The 19,915-nt window shown below is 44.5% G+C and overlaps 1 long non-coding RNA gene across 3 annotated transcripts in view; it reads left to right on the top strand.

Annotated features, from left to right (window-relative positions):
• Positions 1 to 4,631: 4,631 nt before the first annotated feature.
• LOC131485471 (uncharacterized) overlaps positions 4,632 to 19,915 on the top strand; it is an 85,790-nt gene continuing 70,506 nt past the window's right edge. The window contains exons 1-3 of one of the 3 annotated variants that reach the window (XR_009248863.1): positions 4,632 to 5,168; positions 8,451 to 8,538; positions 15,294 to 15,353. This is a non-coding gene — a long non-coding RNA (uncharacterized LOC131485471). The remainder of the gene's footprint in view (positions 5,169 to 8,450; positions 8,539 to 15,293; positions 15,354 to 19,915) is intronic. The other 2 variants (XR_009248861.1, XR_009248862.1) reach the window with 2 other exon arrangements.

Genomic DNA, 19,915 nt, shown 5'->3' with positions numbered 1-19,915 from the left:
ACCCTCAAACAGAGCAGCAAATGCTAACGAGGGAGATTTCCTAACACAGAATTGAAATAGGCCGGTCAACTGAGAGGAAGTGGCCTATAATCAACTGGAGAGGCCAGGAAGGGTTGCATGACTCCAATCCCAATTAGGGAGGCTGAGACAGCTCCTGCTGGGATGTCAACCTTCCAGCTCACAAATACGATGGCCCAAAGCCATTTTCCATTTCCTTTCTCCTGGGCCAAGATTTGCGGGAGAAGACAGTGAAAAAAGGAGGATTTCCCTTGATAATGATTCCCTGGAGGATAGAGGGATGGAGGAAGCAAAAAAAATCCCAAGTATCCCAGGAAGAAAATTAGGAAGTGAGACTGGCCTTCCCCACTTGAGTGTTCTTCATGCCTTATCCCTTGGGCTCCTACCAAATTCCCCCTTCTTCTCTCTTCTGTAGGTTAGTCACTGATTCTTTTTTTTTTTTTTAATTTTTAAAAAATGGTTTTATTTATTTTTGAGGCAGAGAGAGACAGAGCATGAGCAGGGGAGGGGCAGAGAGAGAGGGAGACACAGAATCCGAAGCAGGCTCCAGGCTCTGAGCTGTCAGCATAGAGCCTGACGCGGGGCTCGAACTCACAGACTGTGAGATCATGACCTGCTCTGAAGTCGGACGCCCAACCGACTGAGCCACCCAGGTGCCCCCGTCACTGATTCTTTGATCCCCCATTTCCCCCATGAATGTAAAATGGTGATAATAACTGTGCCACGTGGGGATTAAGTATCTGCAAAAATCCCACTCACCTCCTTTGGGTCTCCATTGTCTTTGATTTATTCCTCTCTAGTACTTTGTAATTTCACTGTTTACCTGTGGTATCTGGAGACAGTGGCCTTCTTGGGATTTCCAGTGACTGACATAATTGTCTTTTTGTGCCCAGCAGCTAGTGCAGGCCTGGGCTCTTGAAGTTGCTCAGGGAGTTTGTTCAGTCGGTGGAGGAACATGTGAATCAACAAATGAAGAAACCGGTGAGTGAGTCAAAGCATGAAGGACTGCACACCTCTGAGTGTTGTCGAGGGTTAGAGCATATGTCTCTGTCCCTGATTGCCAGCCTTTTGCAAGAGGTAACTAGGGAGGACTTCCTACATTCCAGGGAGCCTGGTCTGTCTAGGGCAGGAGCGGGCACCTTCGTTCTAGGAGGAGTGCTTCTGGGAGGCACCAGTAGGAGCTGGACTGCAGTGGTACATGTCCCTGCTCCCAAAAGGGAATCAAAAGGGCCCAGGGTTGGAACGCGTCTGACATGTTCCTGTGGTTTTTGGCTTGAGCTGTCGTCTAGGGCCTCAGGCCTTTGAAGGAAGGTGGTCACTGGACCCTGCAGGGCCCAGAGAGTGCTCTGATCTGGGCAGAAGGCTGCTCTGGGTCTGCGCAGACGTAGCAGAGGAACACTGATGACTCATTCAGCTAATATCCATTTGAGATCATCTGGTTCTACCAACTGGCCACCTTGAGAGTGCCAGAGATTATGTGAGTAAAGGTTACGAAGAGATTGTTTTTTGGTCTCCATTCTTCCTTTTGAAAATCAGAAGCTAAATGTTGGTGTTTTAGAAGGGCCTCTCTGAATCCCTCCAGAGACCTATTCTTTGGTGGTTTAGTTAGCTTCAAAACCTTGTGTAGTGGATTGACTGGTGGCTCCCCAAGAGATGTGTCCACCTCCTAATCCCCGGAACCTGTGAATGTTACATTCTTTAGAAAAAGAGTCTGTGCAGATGCAACTCAGTTAAGGATCTTGAGATGAGGAGATCGTCCTAGATTATCCAAGTAGACTCCATACCCAATGATAAGTATCTTGGTACGAGTGAGCCACAGGGAGATGAGACACAGATACACAGAGGAGGAAGCAACGTGAAGACAGAGACAAGAGAACAGAGACCAGGAGCCAAGGGAGGCCAGAGATTGCCAGCTGCCAGCAGAAGCAGGGAGAGGCGAGGAATGGATCCCCCGCAGGAGCCTTTGGTGGGAGTGTGGCCCTGCCACCATCTTGAATTTTGGACTTCCACTGTCAGAACTGTGAGAGAATAAATTCCTGTTGTCTCAAGCCACTGGTTTGTTTCCTTTGTAACAGTAGCCACAGGAAACGAATACACCTTGGTTGAGATTGGCACCTAGCTGCCAAAGCATTTCCTTTCGAGAGTCACAAATGGTGTCCAGGGCTTTTTTGGGTGTATGCATCAAATCTAAAGGAGAAGGTAAAGGCATACCCAGAACAGACCCGACTTGATTATGAGCAGAAAAGTCCTCTGGAACCTGAAGAAAGAGTCCCTCTGGTATACACTTCGTGTCACAATTCTGTTGGCCAAATATATCTTTTTCTATTAAATTGGCAGAGGCCTCACACAGAGCAGGAAGGAAAGTTTTTCAGTCAAGGCCCGAGGGTTATCATTACGGGCTGGAGGACAGGGAAATTCCGTGAGCTATTTGAAATATCTGCCACCTGGGTGGTATGTTTACTCCGAGGAAGAAGTTGAACAAAGAAGGTTTATTGTATAAACCGTAGCACTTATGTCTACCAAGAATTGTTAACGGTGACCATCGCTATGTGCAGTCATTTACATTGGATGTTTATGGATAAGGCAGGATTTTGAGTGTTTTTTTCCTTCTCTGGAGCACCCTCATTGGCCTAAATGGAGGGACTTTTCTTTTGTAAAATGGAATGATCTTTTACCAGTGTGCCTTTTGCTTATAATACCTACACGTATCCTTGTAATATATATATATCCTTGTAATATATATAATATAATACATATATATAATATGTATATATATAAATATATATAATTATATATATATATATATTTTAAAGGAATTGATTGCCTCAGTTGTGCATTAGGAAGACCAAAATCTGTAGTGCCGGCTATAAATTCAGGTGAGAGATGAATGAAATAGCAGTCCTGAGTCTGAAATCTGTAGAGCAAGCCAGTGGGCTGGAGACTCAGGTAGGGTTTTAATTCTTTTTCTTAATGTTTATTTACTCTTGAAGGAGAGAGAGAGAGAGAATCTGAATGGGGGAGGGGCAGAGAGAGAGGGAGACACAGAATCCGAAGCAGGCTCCAGGCTCTGAGCTGTCAGCACAGAGCCCGATGCGGGACTCGATCTCACGATCTGTGAGATCATGACCTGAGTGAAGGTGGTTGCCTAACCGACTGAGCCACCCAGGTGCCCCAGGTAGGGTTTTGATGTTATAGTCTTGAGGCAGAATTTCTTCTTCTGTGGGAAACCTCAGTTTGTGCTCTTAAGGCCTTCAGCTGATTGGATGAAACCCACCCACGTTATTGAGGGTAATCTCCTTTATTTAAAGTCAACTGACTGTAGACGTTTATCACATCTACAAAATACCTTCATGAACATGTTTAGGTTGGTGTTTGAAACACAAACAGCAATGCAAACAACAGGGCACCATAGCCTAGTTTTTCTTCTTTTGCATGATTAGAATTGTGGCCCGACACTTTTTTTTTTTTAATTTTAGAGAGAGAGAGCAAGAGTGCACAAGCAGAGGAGAGGGGCAGAGGGAGAGGGAGAGAGAATTTCAAGCAGACTCCACGCTCAATGTGGAGCCTGATGCGGGGCTCCATCCCACGACCCTGGGATTATGATCTGAGCCAAAAACGAGAGTCAGACGCTCAACTTCCTGAGCCACCCAGGCACCCGGCCCAACAGACTTTTATTAGAGAAGTTTCAGGTGTGGATTTTGGGGGATCTCGCTCTACTTTTTGGGCCTGTTTTTGACCGTGGGGTTTACCGTGGTAAGAGAGATCCCGGTCAGTTTCATTAACTTCTGTCATCCGGGATTCAGCAGTGAGGTTCGGAGCAATGTGTGTGAAATTGATAATAGCTCAGGTAACCCTGGGTCACATTCTTCAATTCCCAGAAGAATTCTGCATTCCTCTATGAATAGTTGCTGGTCTTCTCTGGGTTTAGGGAAATCCTTCGTTGTAGTTATTCATTCAGTTCTGGTCCAAGGTTTAAATTCTACAGTTGTCTGGATACCTGGCCTGTGGTAGGCATGAGCCTTTAGCAGTGACTGGCATTTAAGGATCTTTGGAGTTGTTGGGGAAAGGGTAGGGGGTGGCAGGGAGGAGGAGGGAGGAGTCACTGGCGGTCTGGAGGGGGAGCAGTGGAAGGGTGGGAGGGGCAGAGGCGGGGCTGCATCTAGGGAAGTAACTGGAGGGCAAGGAGGGGGAAGATAAAGGCAGAGGCTTGTTTGCTGTTACTTAAGTTTTCAAATTATTCATTAGCTTTGGCCAAAGAATCTTCCAGTGAAGCAATGTTTAAGTCAGAATTTCCTTTGGGGACCTCTGTACACTGATCGAAATATCCTCTTCCCTTTGTTTTCTAAAGTTCTCTCACATGAACAATTGTGTGCAAGTCACGTGTTCCCCGGCATCCCCCAAATGATCCGTGGTGAAGTCAGGCCATTTAGAAAGACAGGTACGAGAATTTGGATTCTAACATCCAAATTAGAGGCAGGGGTTTTCCTGGAGGAGGAAAGGACTTGGATGACCCCATGAGAGCTGGCAGTGGGTGGTAGAGACGTCATGCTTTGGCCCCTTGTGTCTTAGGACCTCCTGTCCTGACAGTTGACTGTCTCTAAATACAGACCTGACAATTTGTGCTCTTTCGGAAAAACCGGAGAGAAGACCGTCTAGACAAGGTATTGAGATGGAAGAGGAACCTTATGTAGCTTTGTTGGTGACCCACAGCACTTTGAACGGATTCTAGTGCGGTGAGAACCACAAACTCAATGCTCTGTGAGGCTCGCTTGATCTACAGGTCTACAGGGGGCCTCTGCTTGTGTTCTGGCCTGTGATTCTCCTTCCTGTGACCAAGAATTTTAACAGAACAGCATAAAATGGAAGCACAAAAGACAGCCAAAGAGGTGAAGAGGGATGGCCCAATTCTACCAAGAATGCAAACAAAGGAGACACCACCAAAAAACCTGGGCCCTGAGCTGCTAATAAGTAGCTGAGGACTCACTGCAAAGAGAGGGGAGTTCAGACCGAAGTGCTGACTCACCACACTGGTGTGGATTTGAAGTCACGAGTACGTTGTCAGCATATAACGCACCTGGCCAAAGGCTGGGGGCTGCGGTGCCTTGTTGGGACCTCCAGGAAAACTGTGGACAGAAAGGAAGACCACCTAGGTGAGAACAAACAGAAACTGTTTATTCAGAGTCTGTCATAGCAAGGGACCATTATTTGCATTTGTCAGGGACTTCAAGGCAGGCAGGGAGCGGGAAAGTGTTACAGCAAACATAGAAAGGAAGGCTTCAGGCACGCATGCAGTGACTGGAGGTTGTTGGGGACCCTGGAAGGAGCCTGGCTAGAAGAGAGGCATCTTATGTGACTGCTTGGGAAGCATATTTGCCTTTGCCTGGTTGGTCCTGGGTTGGACGTGGGTACATGAAATAAAGAGGCTGGAAGTCACTGAACAATTTCTGACCATTCTAGGCCGGTTGCTGTGGGCATTTGACTTCCTGGGCTGGTTGCTAGAGATTGTGGGGAAGGGGTCTATTGTCCAATATGGTCTGGTCATTGTCCACTTGTATATTCAGTTTCTCAGGAGGCATTGGTGTCTTGCCCCAGAAAGTTCACAGTATGGATAAGGAAATAAGATGTACACTGAAGGGCAAGACTGTGTGTACCTGGAATCAAGGGGTCCATCTGAGGCCAGGCTGAGGGGTCAAGTTGTGGGCAGGGTGAGGGTCAGGTTGTGCACAGAGTGAGGGTTAGGCTGTACTCAGGTGAGGGGTTGGGCTGTGGGCAGGTGGCTGGTCAGAGTAGGCCACCGGGGTTGGCCAATGGCTTCCTTCCGGGGGCAGGTTACTGGTGTAGGGCTGACCCAGGGGTGCTGGCCTTTTCTCTGACCAGCGCTGATTTAAGCTCTTCCTACTTTCTAAACATCTCCTTCGGCATTAAGAGACCTTCCCCGGCTGCACCTGGTACATTTAGGGGAGTACTTTTAGATATACTCTAAGGTTAGGGAGGAATGGTATGGTTTTGATAATAGGGGGCCAGGGCAAAATTACAGCCTGCAGTCTGTCCCTGCTGTGTGGGAAAAGCATCATCACACCTGCACACAAAGATGCTTTGACAGTCACATCCTCTGACAAGCCAGAACTGCCCCTGTGCCATTGTGTTAAGAATCAAGATGCTGTGATGCCACCGATTTCCCAGGTTGGTAGGGGTAAGGAGATGGTGGGAATTACAGGGGCTTTGTTCCTTTCATTGTGCTATTAAATGCATTTAACACCATTCAACCTTCCCCTTGAAAGGTTGGCTCTAGGAGTAACTGTAATTCATCATCTCCCAGTATTGCTAGTCTAGGGTGACTAGATGGGGGCAAGATTCTGCCAACACACCTCACTTATTGTCTTGCCACAGCGCCTGAAAGGCCATGTCCTTGCTCCCCTCTTGGGTTGAGCATTGCCTTCGGTTTCTTTATTCACTCATTTGCAAACACTTCTTACAAGTGTTACACATCGAACACTTTACTGGGCATGGTGGTAAAATGTTGAGTGAGCTACAGCATTGGCTTCCATGGATGCTATAGTCTATCCTGGGAGACAGGTGATAAGACCCAAACGTGCAATGAGTCTAGTGCAATGAGAAACATGCACAGGGCACTGTGACAGGACCACATTGCAGGGCGCCGGGCAATGTAGGTGGAGCGGTGAGGTCAGGCATCTCTGAGGGGATGCCATTTCAACTGAGATGGGATTTTTAGAAATATGAAGTTCGCGAAGAACAGACAAATGCACCTCAGGCAGAAGAAAAGCCTGTAGAAGATTCTCAGGCCAGGGCAATTTGGGCATTTCTGCCACCAAATGTAGGCTGGTGAGCTTAGAGCATAGAGAATGAGGATGGAGTGCGTGAGTTGCATTAGAGAGGAAGCGGGCGCCATAGAGAGGAAGCGGGCGCCATAGAGAGGAAGCGGGCGCCATAGTTAGAGAGGAAGTGCAGAGAGATGCCGAAAGGTGTCTACGTTTGATTCCAGTGGAATATTTGAATCGGAGTATTTTCAAGTAAATTTTTTATGAAAGCATAACGTATGGAGACAGCAATGCACAAATCACAGGTAAATAGCTTGCCGAGTTGTTATAAAGTAAACACACCTGTGTAACCATCACCCAGATGAAGAAACAGTATGTTACCCCACTCCGGTCCCATGGGAGACTGCCAGTGGGCATCTGGACCTTCTCAACTGCCTAGTCCTTGTGTGGCCTCTCGTTCAGGAGCTCCTGCAGTATTGTCACTGTCCCTTAGGGTCCTCCCCTGGGCTGAGGACGTGGCTCATGATTGCCTCTTTTACTAGACTTGAGGCTGAATGAGGGCAGGAGCATATCTGTTCTGTCCACCCTTGGGTCCCCACTCGGCTTGGGTCATTTGTCATGACTGGCCCACTGACCATCCAAGGCAGAAGCCACTCTTTTGACTCTGGGCTCATTAATCCACATGCTTCCTGGTTGCAAGAGTTTTCAAGTGTCCAGTAAATACTGAAAGACTGAGTAAAATGCTGGTTTTTGTTTAAAATTTTTTTTTAACCTTTTATTTATTTTTGAGACAGAGACAGACAGAGCATGAACGGGGTCATGAGAGGGTCATGAGAGGGAGACACAGAATCTGAAACAGGCTCCAGGCTCTGAGCTGTTAGCACAGAGCCCGACGCGGGGCTCGAACTCACGGACCGCGAGATCATGACCCGAGCCGAAGTCGGCCGCTCAACCGACTGAGCCACCCAGGTGCCCCTGGTTTTCGTTTTAATTCCATGCAGCAACTTAAATGAGCTAGCAGGTGATGCCCCCCTCAGTGCACCTGCCGCTAGAGTATTAAGGCTGAGACTGAACGGGAGCAAGGGGTTATTGTGGTCCTTTTCCATTTCTTGAAAAGTGAAGTTGAAGTAGACAGGGGCCTATAATTACAGTTTCAAGAATTTTTTTTCAAGTGTGAAGAAGCTGGGTGAGCAGCATCTGGCCAAGAAACAACTCTCCCTTGTGTGGTCACGTCTTGGGTGCTCTTCTTTGCATAGTTTTATTATTTTCTAAAATTAAAGCCTTATTGATACAGTTCAGGTACCATACAATTTACCCATTTAAAGAATACAATCCAGGGACTCCTGGGTGGCTTAGTGGGTTAAGCGTCTGACTCTTGATTTTAGCTCAAGCCATGATCTCGTGGTTTGTGAGTTCAAGCCCAGTGTCTGTCTGTGTGCTGACAACCCAGAGTCTGCTTGGGATTCTCTCCCTCCCTCTCTCTGCCCCTCTCCTGCTCATTCTCTCTCTCTCTCTCTCAAAATAAATAAACTTAAAGAAAAAAAAAAGGAGGGGATACAGATATTGCTTAGATGTTTGTGAGAAACATGTGAAAATGAGAAGTATATATAAAGATAACTACTTATTGAATGAAAATATGTGTTCTCCAAACAGGTGGGGGTGAAGAACGGAACTAAGAAAGCATGTGTGATCTCGCAGAAGTCAGGGAAGGAGGAAAAAAAAATAAGCAAAGAGGAAGCAGGTAAATAGAAAACACAAAATAAAATGGTAGAAATAAGTCCAGTGTAATGGCAACCATCAGAAAAAATATATAAATGATGGTCACTTAATAGTCATCTAAGCCATACACACAGAGATTTTCAGACTGAAGCAAAAGCAACAATTACATGAATGAAGTCTAGCTCTATGCTGTTTATGAGAAACACACATAAATCAAGGAGCACTAGACGGTGGGAACGAAAGGGTTAAAAGCCGGGCAAAACTTCACAACAACAAAAAAGATGGTGTTTCGGTACTAATAGCAGACAAAACAGGACTTTATGAGGAAAGCAGTAAAAATGACAAGTGGCGGAGGGGTGTGCGCGTCTGGACGGTTCAGTCGGTTAAGCATCTGACTCTTGATCTTAACTCAGGTCTTGGTCTCAGGGTGGTGAGTTCAAGCCCCGTGTTGGGTTCCATGCTGAGTGGGAAGCCTGCTTGGGATTGTCTCTCTCTCTCTCTCTGTCCCTCCCCTGCTCGCACGTGCGCGCTCTGTCTCAAAATAAATAAACATTAAAAAAAATAAAGAATACAATCCAATGGTTTTTACCAGGTTCATAGATGCGTGCACCATCACCAAATTCATTTTTAGAACAATCTCTTTACTCTCTCCACCAGAAAACCCCCTACTCATAGACAGTCACTCCCCATTCCCCCATACCCACCACCCCCTGTCCTAGGCAATCATTCATCTACTTTTTACCTCTATAGACTTTGCCTAGTCTGAGCATTTCGTTAAAACGGAATCATGTGATTGGCTTCTTTCACTTAGCATAGTATTTTACTTAAAAAAAAAATTTTTTTTTAATGTTTATTTATTTTTGAGACAGAGCATGAATGGGGGAGGGTCAGAGAGAGAGGGAGACACAGAATCCGAAGCAGGCTCCAGGCTCCGAGCTGTCAGCACAGAGCCCGACGCGGGGCTCAAACTCACGGACTGTGAGATCATGACCTGAGCCGAAGTCGGACGCTTAAGTCGGACGCTTAACCGACTGAGCCACCCAGGCACCCCTAGCATAGTATTTTAAAGACTCATCTGTATTTCGGTAGGTTTCAGTACTTTATTCCTTTTGTGGCTGAACAATTTCATTCCACTTAAACTCGCTGATTTTGAAGTCTTTTCCGATAAGTTCATCATCTAGGTTTCCTCAGGGGCAGTTGCTACTGATTGCCTTTTTTTCATGTGTGTGGGTCCAACTTTCTTGCTTCTGTGCACCTGTCATAGTTTTTTGTTGTTGTTGAAAGAGCTACATTTAAAATAACACAATGTAGCAGGCCTGGAAATTGATTTCTACCCCCCTCCCCAGTGTTGGTTTTGGTTGCTGTTTGTTGCAGATGTTGTTTGTTTAATAACTTTTCTGAACGAATTCAGTAAAGTCTGTATTCTTTGTCAAGTGTGGCCACTGAAGTCCCTGTGTGGTTAGGTTAGTGGTCGGCTAACGATTGGACAGAGTGTTTTAAATGCCTGGAAACAATGAGTCTTTGCCAAGGGGCTCTGGGTACGTGTTGAACCAGACCACTTACACCCCATCCTTAAGCCTTCACCTGTGTGTGTAGATCTTAGAGTCACTCAGAGATGAGAGCTCAGGGCCTTCTCCGGCCTTTCCTGAGCCTGCGCACAGCCTATACATGCACGTGATGTTCCAGATCCCCAGGAATGTGTATGAGAATTTCAAAGCACCTAAGGATATCTCATTCCCAGCTCTTCCTTTTAAACCTTTTGGTTAGCCTGATGTTTGCTCCACCCTAGGTAGTGTGAAGTTACCATTTGCGTGTAATTTTCAATGTCCCCCCAGGGGAAAAAAGCTTTTTACCCTTTTTCACTGGGAAAGCCGGGGAGTCAGGTCAATTACAGATAACCTTGTAAGTGGGATCTTCCAAGAATTAACCAGACAGGTCAAAAAATGATCCTTCTTTAGGGCTGTGGCTTTGAAAGAGCTTCAACCCTCTTCTGTTCCTTCTGGCGTACTGCCAGGCTGTGACTTTAAACTGCAGGTGGGGGGGGGGGGCGGTAGTGTGTCTCTTATTTTTTAAGACTACTTTGGAGCTGGAGAGTGGGACAAGGGATGAGGGCAAGTTGCAATGCCACAAAGCTCACTGTTGGGTTTTTTTTTTTTAATGTTTATTTTTTTTTGAGAGCGAGAGAAAGGCAAAAACGGGGTGGGGGGGGGCGCGGAGGATCTGAAGCGGCTGGTGCTGATAGCAGGGAGCCGGACGCAGGGCTCCAACTCATGAACCGTGAGATCATAACCTGAGCAAAGTCCGATGCCTAACCGACCGAGCCACCCTGGCACCCCAGCTCACTGTTGTTAATGAGATTCAGCTAGATTTAATAAATGCTCTGTTAGTAATAAACTCAGGTTAATTGGCAGAGTTCTGAGAAAGTTGGTTCTGATGATTTTTTATTTTATAGAGGAGAGAATTTTCCGAGATCCTCACTCTGCCATTTTTGCTGGTGTCACCTCCCTGTGATCTTGTGAATCATGTTCATCTAGGCATTTTTAGATTTTATTCTTCTGTGTTTCTCTAGCAAGTGTACTTTACATATAGATTTCCTCTCACATCACATTAGGGATTCTGTAACATCCAGTTGTCACGTTCTACGAATGTTAAGAATGAACTGTTGGCTCAGGAGCTGTCAGCCTGGTCTCTCTGTTACAAAGTTTCCCCACAAACTTCCCTTCAAGATTTGTGTCCTGGTATGTTTCCTAGATTCGTTATTTCTTCTGGGGATGTGAAACTGTTTTCTAAATCTGTCATTCCTTCTGCATTTATTAGCTGTGATTCCTCTATGAAGAACTTTCATCAATTATTTGGTTATTCTGAAATACAGTTTACAAGAAAACAGTGTTTAAGTATGTTCCTTCTATCTCGACTTTCTCGAGGGTTTTTATGAAAACAGTGTGGAGGTTCCTCAAAAAATTAAAAATAGACCCACCCTATGACCCAGCAATAGCACTGCTAGGAATTTACCCAAGGGATACAGGAGTACTGATGCATAGGGGCACTTGTACCCCAATGTTTATAGCAGCACTCTCAACAATAGCCAAATTATGGAAAGAGCCTAAATGTCCATCAACTGATGAATGGATAAAGAAATTGTGGTTTATATACACAATGGACTACTACATGGCAATGAGAAAGAATGAAATCTGGCCTTTTGTAGCAACGTGGATGGAACTGGAGAGTATTATGCTAAGTGAAATAAGTCATACAGAAAAGGACAGATTCCATATATTTTCACTCCTGTGTCAATCCTGAGAAACTTAACAGAAGACCATGGGGGAGGGGAAGAAAAAAAAATGGTTAGAGAGGGAGGGAGCCAAAACATAAGAGACTCCTAAAAACTGAGAACAAACTGAGGGTTGATGGGGGTGGGAGGGAGGAGAGGGTGGGGGATGGGCATTGAGGAGGGCACCTGTTGGGATGAGCACTGGGTGTTGCATGGAAACCAATTTGACAATAAATTTCATAATAAAAAAAATTAAAAAAATTAAAAAAAAACAATGATAGAAACTTGATTCTCGTGCTTTCATTTCTTTATTGTGATAATATTTATAGATAACGTAAAAAAAAATTTTGAACATAACACAAAACTTACCATGTTAACCATTTTAAGTGTATAGTTCAGGAGTGTTAAGTGTGTTCACGTTGTTGTGAAACAGAGATCCAGAACTTTCTTTTATCTTGCGAATCTGAAATTCTATACCCATTAGGTAATAACTACTCATCCCCCCTTCCTGCCAGGCCCTGGTAAGCACCATTCTACTTTGTTTCTATGAATTGACTAGTTAACACACCTCATATGAGAGGAACCGTCTGTTATTTGTGTTTTTATGACTGTCACATTTCACTTAACACAATGGCCTTGATCATTTCGCTTAATACAATAGCTTCGAGGTTCACCCATGTTACAGCATGTGACAGGATTTCCTTCTTTTTACAAAAAAATTTTTATTAACGTTTATTTATGTTTGAGAGACGAAGACAGAGAGCGAGTAGAGGAGGGGCAGAGAGAGAGGGAGTCACGGAATCCGAAGCAGGCTCCAGGCTCGGAGCTGTCAGCACAGAGCCCGACACAGGGCTCAAACTCACCAACCGTGAGATCATGACCTGAGCCGAAGTCAGATGCTTAACTGCCTGAGCCGCCCACGCTCCCCAGGATTTCCGTTTTTAAGGCTGAAGAATATTCCGCTGTATGTATACAGCACATTTTGTTTATCCACTCATCTGTTGATGGATCATTGGGTTGCTTCTGTCTCTTAGCTATAATGAATAGTTCTGCTATAAACATACGTATTTGGTATTTGCACAAATATCTCTAAGATTCTGCTTTCAGTTCTTTTGGATTTATTCCCAGAAGCAGGATTGCTGGATCATATGGGAGTTCTATTTTTAATTTTTTGAGAGTCCCCCCATACCATTTTCCACAGTGGTCTCACCATCTTGCAATCCAACCAATGGTGTGCAAGGGTTCCAATCTTTCCACATCCTCTCCAACACTTGTTATTTTCTTTCTTTCTTTTAAATAGTAGCCACCTTAATGGGTGTAATGTGATATATCACTGTGGTTTTGATTTATATTTCTCTGATGGTTAGTGATGTTGATCATTTTTTCATATGCTTATTGGCCATACAGGGTTTTAACTTAACTCTGAGTTTATATCTGTATCTCTTTTATCATATGCTAAAAATCAGTTTGATTCCTTATAACTTTACTATAATTACTTATTTGTTTTATCTTAATATGTGTTTGTATGTGTGTGTACATATATATGTGCGTAGCTTTCAAAATAAAAATACTGACTATGGTAGGCAGGATAATACACCCCCCACTCCCCAAACGTGTCTGTGTCTCAATCCCTAGAAACTGAATTTGTTATGTTTCATGGCAAGGGAAAGTTTAGGTTGCAGATAGAATTAAGTGTACTAGGTGCTCCTGGGTGGCTCAGTCGGCTGAGTGTCTGACTTCAGCTCAGGTCATGATTTCATGGTTCATGAGTTTGAGCCCCGCATTGGACTAGCTACTGTTGGTGCCGAGCCTACTTTGTCCCCCTCTCTCTCTGCCCCTCCCCTGGCCACACTTTCTCTCAAAAATGAATAAACATTTATACAAAAAAAAAAAAAAAAAGAATTAAGTTTATTAATCAAGTGATCTTAAAACAAGGAGAGTATCCTGGGTTATCCAGGTGGGCCCAAGGTAATCACAAGAGTCCTTAAATGGTGAGGAGGGAGGCAGAAGTGTCCAACCTAGAGAGAGAGCTCAGGAGAAAGATTAGCCTGGCCATTGTCAGCATTGAAGGTGGAAATGAGCCATGAGTCAAGGAATGTGGGAAGCATCTAGAAGCTGGAAACTGCAAGAGAACAGGTTTCTCCCAGGACCTCCAGAAGGGAATACAGCCCTGCTAACACATTTATTTTAAGCCGGTGAGACCCATTTCAGGCTCCTGACCTCTGGAACTGTAAGATAATTGCATTGTTTTAGGCCATGGTAGTTTATCATAGCAGCAGTAGGAAGTGAACACGGATTTTGGTGCCTGGACACAAGGAACTATTGAAATAAATGCCTACAAGTGTGGAAGTGGCTTTGCAATTGGGCAATGGCTGGAAGCTGGGAGAATTTTTGGAGTGTGATAGGAAAAAAAAAAAAACCTAGATTGCCCCAAATAGATTGTTAATAGACATATGGATGTGAATGGCTGTGTTAGTGCTGACTCAGAAGGGAGTGAGAAGCAGGGTAAACTGTCTCAGAGGGCACCGGGGTCATCAGGAGCAGACCATCGACAGAAACACGGTTATTAAAAGAGCTGTCGGTAAGGCTCGGATGGAAATGAGAAACACGTTCTTGGTAGCTGGTGAAAAGGGAATCGGCTGAAAGTGTACTGAACTGTGTCCCACAGTTCTGTGGAAAGCAAAACTTGCAAATGATGAGTTTGGATATTCAGCTGAGATTTCTCAGCAGGGTGGTCAACATGGGGCTTGGTTTCTTCTTGCTTCTTATCGTGAAATGTAAGAGGAAAGAGATAGGTTAAGCAAAAAGGAACCAGAGCTTGGTAATTTGGGGAAATCTCAGCTTATCCAGAACACCAAAGAAGTTAAAATGAGGAGATTCGCTGTCAGGAAGCACGCTCTGGAAAGAAATGGAAGGGTGTGGATGAACAACCTTCTGTTAGTGCCTTGGAGGGATCAGTGTTCAGAGTATGCAGTCATACGGAGGAGCCTTGAAGGTGTGTGACTCATGGACCCCCTCAGCTGCCTCGGCAGAAGCCGGGAACAGAGATGGGATTCTCCAGGACATTTCTGTAGGGGAAGCCTCTTGTCTAATGGAGCAAATCCCTGAGACAGACATAGCAGATCCACAAAGCTCTTGCAAATTTATGCCAGCAGAAACACCACCGGCTTAGATGGAAAGGTACAGAGAAAGTACAATGTGAAAGAAGACAGCTGGGCCCCCCCAATTCTACAGGCAAGAAACAAGCTGATAAAAGTACTGGGCTGCAAACATGTGCTATTTTTTGTAAAAGAAATAAAAGATGCTTCCTAGGGTGGGGCCATGAGCCAGAAAGGGTTAATCCCAGACCATGGAACAAATTTTCAGGCTGGATTTTGAAATAGCTTGGGACACGTGTCTTCCCTTCCATTTTCTTCTCTTTTGAATCAAATGTCTATCATTGTTATCTTATGCCTGTCCCTCTGTGACACTTTAGGAGCAGATAACTTGTTTCTTGACTTTCATAGGTTCACAGATGGAGAGGAATTGTGTCTCACGATTCTCAGGAATTGTGTCCAGACGTACAGGTACGAAATGAGAAATTTGCATTGGGTTCAACCGCTAAATCTGTGGTCATTTGTCACAGCAGCAATAGGAAACAGATAGTCCAAGTTTATTGCCAACAATGAAACTGCTATGTTCACTTTAAGATTTCTTGCTCATTTTGCTTTTTAGAATATAGCTCCCTATATGGCCTTATAGGGATGCGTGGTCAAAACACTGTGTTTCTGAGTTACTTGAAATATTTATTTCCTGTATGATTATTCTACCAACCTTATATACAGTAAGTTAATTTGCTTAAGCTTCTTTTTTACCTTCAGAGATGCTTTTTTTTTCTTTTTGAATAAACTTATTATGTAAAAATGTTTTAATGTTCATGTATTTTGTTAATTTATTTTTGAGAGAGAGACAGAGAGAGACAGAGTACAAGTGGGGGAAGGGCAGAGAGAGGGAGACACAGAATCTGAAGCAGACTCCAGGCTCCGAGCTGTTAGCACAGAGCCCAATGCGGGGCTTGAACTCACCAACCGTGAGATCATGACCTGAGCCGAAGTCAGATGCTTAACTGACTGAGCCACCCAGGTGCCCCTGAATTAACTTATTATTATTTTTTTTAATGTTTATATTTATTTTTGAGACAGAGAGAGACAGAGCATGAGCAGGGGAAAGGCAGAGAGAGAGACACAGAATCCGAAGCAGGCTCCAGGCTCTGAGCTGTCAGCACAGAGCCTGACACGGGGCTCGAACTCACGAACCGTGAGATCATGACCTGAGCCGAAGTCGGATGCTCAACTGAGTTACCCAGGCGCCCCCTGAATTAACTTATTTTTAAAAATTACATGAAACATTTATATGATTCCAAAATTCCATTCCATCTCCCAAGTTCTCTCTTTCCCCTTATCGTTAACCATTTTAAAAATTAGTTTTTGCTTACCTCCTGTTATGGATGGGATGTTTGATTACTCTAGAATTCATATGTTAACATGAATGTAATGTGATGGTATTTGAAGATGGGCCTTTGGGAGGTAATTAGGTCATGGGGTAGAGCTCTGATGATGAGATTAGTGTCCTTAAAACAAGAGGCGTGAGGGATCTTGCTTCTTCCTTCTCCCTTCCATGTGAGGACATAGCCAGAAGGCAGCTGTTTACAAGCCAGGAAGTGGACTCTTACCAGACGCTGGCTCTGGTGATTTTGGACTTTCCAGCCTCCAGAACTGAGGAATAAATGATTGCTGCTTAAGTCACTCAGTGGATGGTGTTTTTGTTACGAGAGCCTGAACTAAGACACTTTCTTTTTGGATAAACACACAGACACACACACACACACACACACACACACACACGCACACACACACACACCATAGCACTTTCTTTCCTTTCTTTGCACATGTAGCAAACTATGCACATTATCTTGTACCTTGCTTCTTCTTCTTCTTTTTTTTAACATAAAATATTTTGGAGATCACTTTTTAATTGTTTATGCAGATCTTCCCTGTTGCTTTTTACAGTGACATAGTAGCCCATTGTACAGATGAACTGTAATTAGCTTAACCACGTCCCTATCGTTGGAAATTTAGATCGTTTCCAGCCTCTCACGGTTACAAATAATGCTGCTATGACTAACTTTAGTCCTACATCTTGGTATATTTTTGCTGGTGCAGCACTGGGATAGATTCTTAGAAGTGAGCTAGCTGGATCAAAAAGTGAATACATGTGTGCATTTTCCTGGGTATTGTCAGTCAGAGAGCTTTTAAAAAAATAGATAGTTTCTCCTGAAATCATTACTGCACTATACGCTAACTAACTGGGATGTAAATTAAACCGAAATTAAAAACTAGGCAGGTATCAGAGATTATTTGAGTGGTGCCGAAGCCCAGACTGTGACCTTAGAAATGGTTGGGTGAAGAAAGAGTATGGGAAAGGAAGTGTCACCGTTAAGAGGAGGGTTTTGAGTGGGGGTCTACAGGTGGATTGTAAAACCACTGTCGTTCGGTGCCATGATTGTTAGCGAACGAGAGGAGTGACGAGGAGTGTGATGGACGGCAACTGTGAGGAGCAGGGAAGGGGGACAATGCCATAGGACCCGGAGTCTCAAGGGATCTGGAGTTTCAACTAGTTAGTGGGACATCAGGATTCGGAAGCAAGGGGAACTGCCTTCTTGGCTTGGGCTACAGTAACAGATTACCATCCACTGGGTGGCTTAGACAATAAACACTTACCTATCACGGGGCTGGAGGCTGAAATGCCGAAGATCAAGGTGCCAATAGATCTGGTGTCTGCTGAGAGACCCCTTCCTGGTTTGTGGATGTTTCTTGTTGCATCTTCCCTTTAGAGAGCAGAGAGACAGGGGAAGGAAGCTCTCTCTGGTCTGTCCTTAGAAGGGCACTAATCCCACTCATGAAGACTCTCCCCTCGTGACCTAATTACTACCTCCTAATACCTTTCCATTGGGAACTAGGATTCTAACCTGGGAATTTGGGGGGCGGGTCACACGTTCAGTCCAGAGCAATTACCCATGCCTGGGATGCTGGGGATGTGAGAGATGAAGCAGGTAACCGCTAGAGAGGGCCTCAGGAAAAGCGTGTTCTGGGGGCTGCTAGATTTTGTGAAGCAGCAGGGGCGCAGAATGCCCTGAGAGGAGTTTCATAGGGCAGGAGTGTTTCTCGTGGAGTGGGAAGGGCACACTGGATGTGTGTGGGAGGCAGGGGAGGGCGGGTGTTTGCCTCACCGAAAAGAGGTCACTGGAAGGTGTTGAGCTGGAGATTTGGGAGCCGGTGGAAGACTGGTGGTGACCGATGTGAGTAAGAGTGTGTGTTGTAGAGACGTAGTTGGTTGCATACCCAACATCCGTCCCTCACGGAACCTTCCCTCTATCCCTCCTTCCTAACAGAGCTTTGTGGTGGCTGAGCTATCTTCAAGCCTTGTGCTCGTCCCTTCCCTAGTCTTAGGAAGTAGGTCGTAACTGGTTAAATCCTGGAGATCCTGTTTTATTTTATTTTATTTTTTAATTTATTTTTAACTTGTTTTATTTTTTTAAATGTACATCCAAATTAGTTAGCATAGAGTGCCACAATGATTTCAGGAGTAGATTCCTTTGTGCCTCTTACCCATATAGCCTATCCCCCCTCTCACAACCCCTCCTGTAACCCTCTGTTTGTTCTCCAGATTTATGAGTTTCTTCTGTTTTGTCCCCCTCCCTGTTTTTATATTATTTTTGCTTCCCTTCCCTTATGTTCATCTGTTCTGTGCTTTAAAGTCCTCATATGAGTGAAGTCATATGATTTTTGTCTTTCTCTGACTGACTAATTTGCTTAGCATAATACCCTCCAGTTCCATCCATGTCGTTGCAAATGGCAAGATTTCATTCTTTTTGATTGCTGAGTAATACTCCATTGTGTGTGTGTATATATATATATATATATATATATATATATATACCACATCTTCTTTATCCATTCATCCATCGATGGACATTTGGGCTCTTTCCATACTTTGGCTATTGTCGATAGTGCCGCTATAAACATGGGGGTGCATGTGTCCCTTCGAAACAGCACACCTGTATCACTTGCATAAATGCCTAGTAGTGCAATTGCTGGGTTGTAGGGTAGTTCTATTTTTAGTTTTTTTGAAGAACCTCCATACCGTTTTCCAGAGTGGCTGCACCAGCTTGCATTCCCAGATCCTGTTTTACTTTTAAATTACTTTTATTTATTTATTTTATTACTATCTATTTATTTATTTTTTAATTTTTATTTTGAGAGGGAGAGAATGCATGAGCGGGGGAGAGGGGCAGAGGGGGAGAGAGAGAATCTTAAGCAGGCTCCATGCTCAGCACGGAGCCCAATGCGGGGCATGACCCTGGGATCATGACCGGAAGCTAAGTTGAGGGTCGCATTCTCAACCGACTGAGGCACCCAGGTGCCTCCTGGAAATCCTGTTTTTATAAGCAATGTTTGGTTTAGGCATTGGCCGAATGATGACATTCTGTCAGATGGGAGCAAAGAGGATGACTTCTGGAATCTTCTGGGAATTATCTTCTCATTCTTTATAAAAGACACAAGGAAAAATAACCACTCTTCTGCTTCTAGAAATCATTGTTTCTGGTACAATGTTTGGAACTCCTGCAGCCATCTTGGGACCATGAAGACTCAGATTAACACGCTGATATGTGGGAGCCTGGCAGAACAAAAAGATGGAAGGAATCTGGATTCTCGTTGACCAGCCTGGAAGCTGCCATTTTGTCATGGCAAACAAGTAGCTTCCTCATATTGAGTTTGGCGATCCACCTTTTTATCTTCTTTTATTGCACCCATAAATGTCATAACTGACAACGTGAGGCTTGAAGAGGTTGGGACATGTACTTATTTGTCAAGACATACTACCATTCTCAACAGTATAGGGAATTGTCACTAAAAACATATTAAGAGATAGATATGCAGATTGTGTGTGTGTGTGTGTGTGTGTGTGTGTGTGTTTGTATATACTTGTATATAAATTATTCCTAAAAGGATTCTGTGAAACTGGTAACAGTGCTTACCTTTGTGGAGAGAAATGCCTGAGGGGCATGGTTGGAAGGGAGATTTACTTT

This window comes from Neofelis nebulosa, chromosome 9 (assembly GCF_028018385.1).
Source record: "Neofelis nebulosa isolate mNeoNeb1 chromosome 9, mNeoNeb1.pri, whole genome shotgun sequence".
NCBI lineage: Eukaryota > Metazoa > Chordata > Mammalia > Carnivora > Felidae > Neofelis > Neofelis nebulosa.
This window is presented reverse-complemented; position numbering and strand designations above follow the sequence as displayed.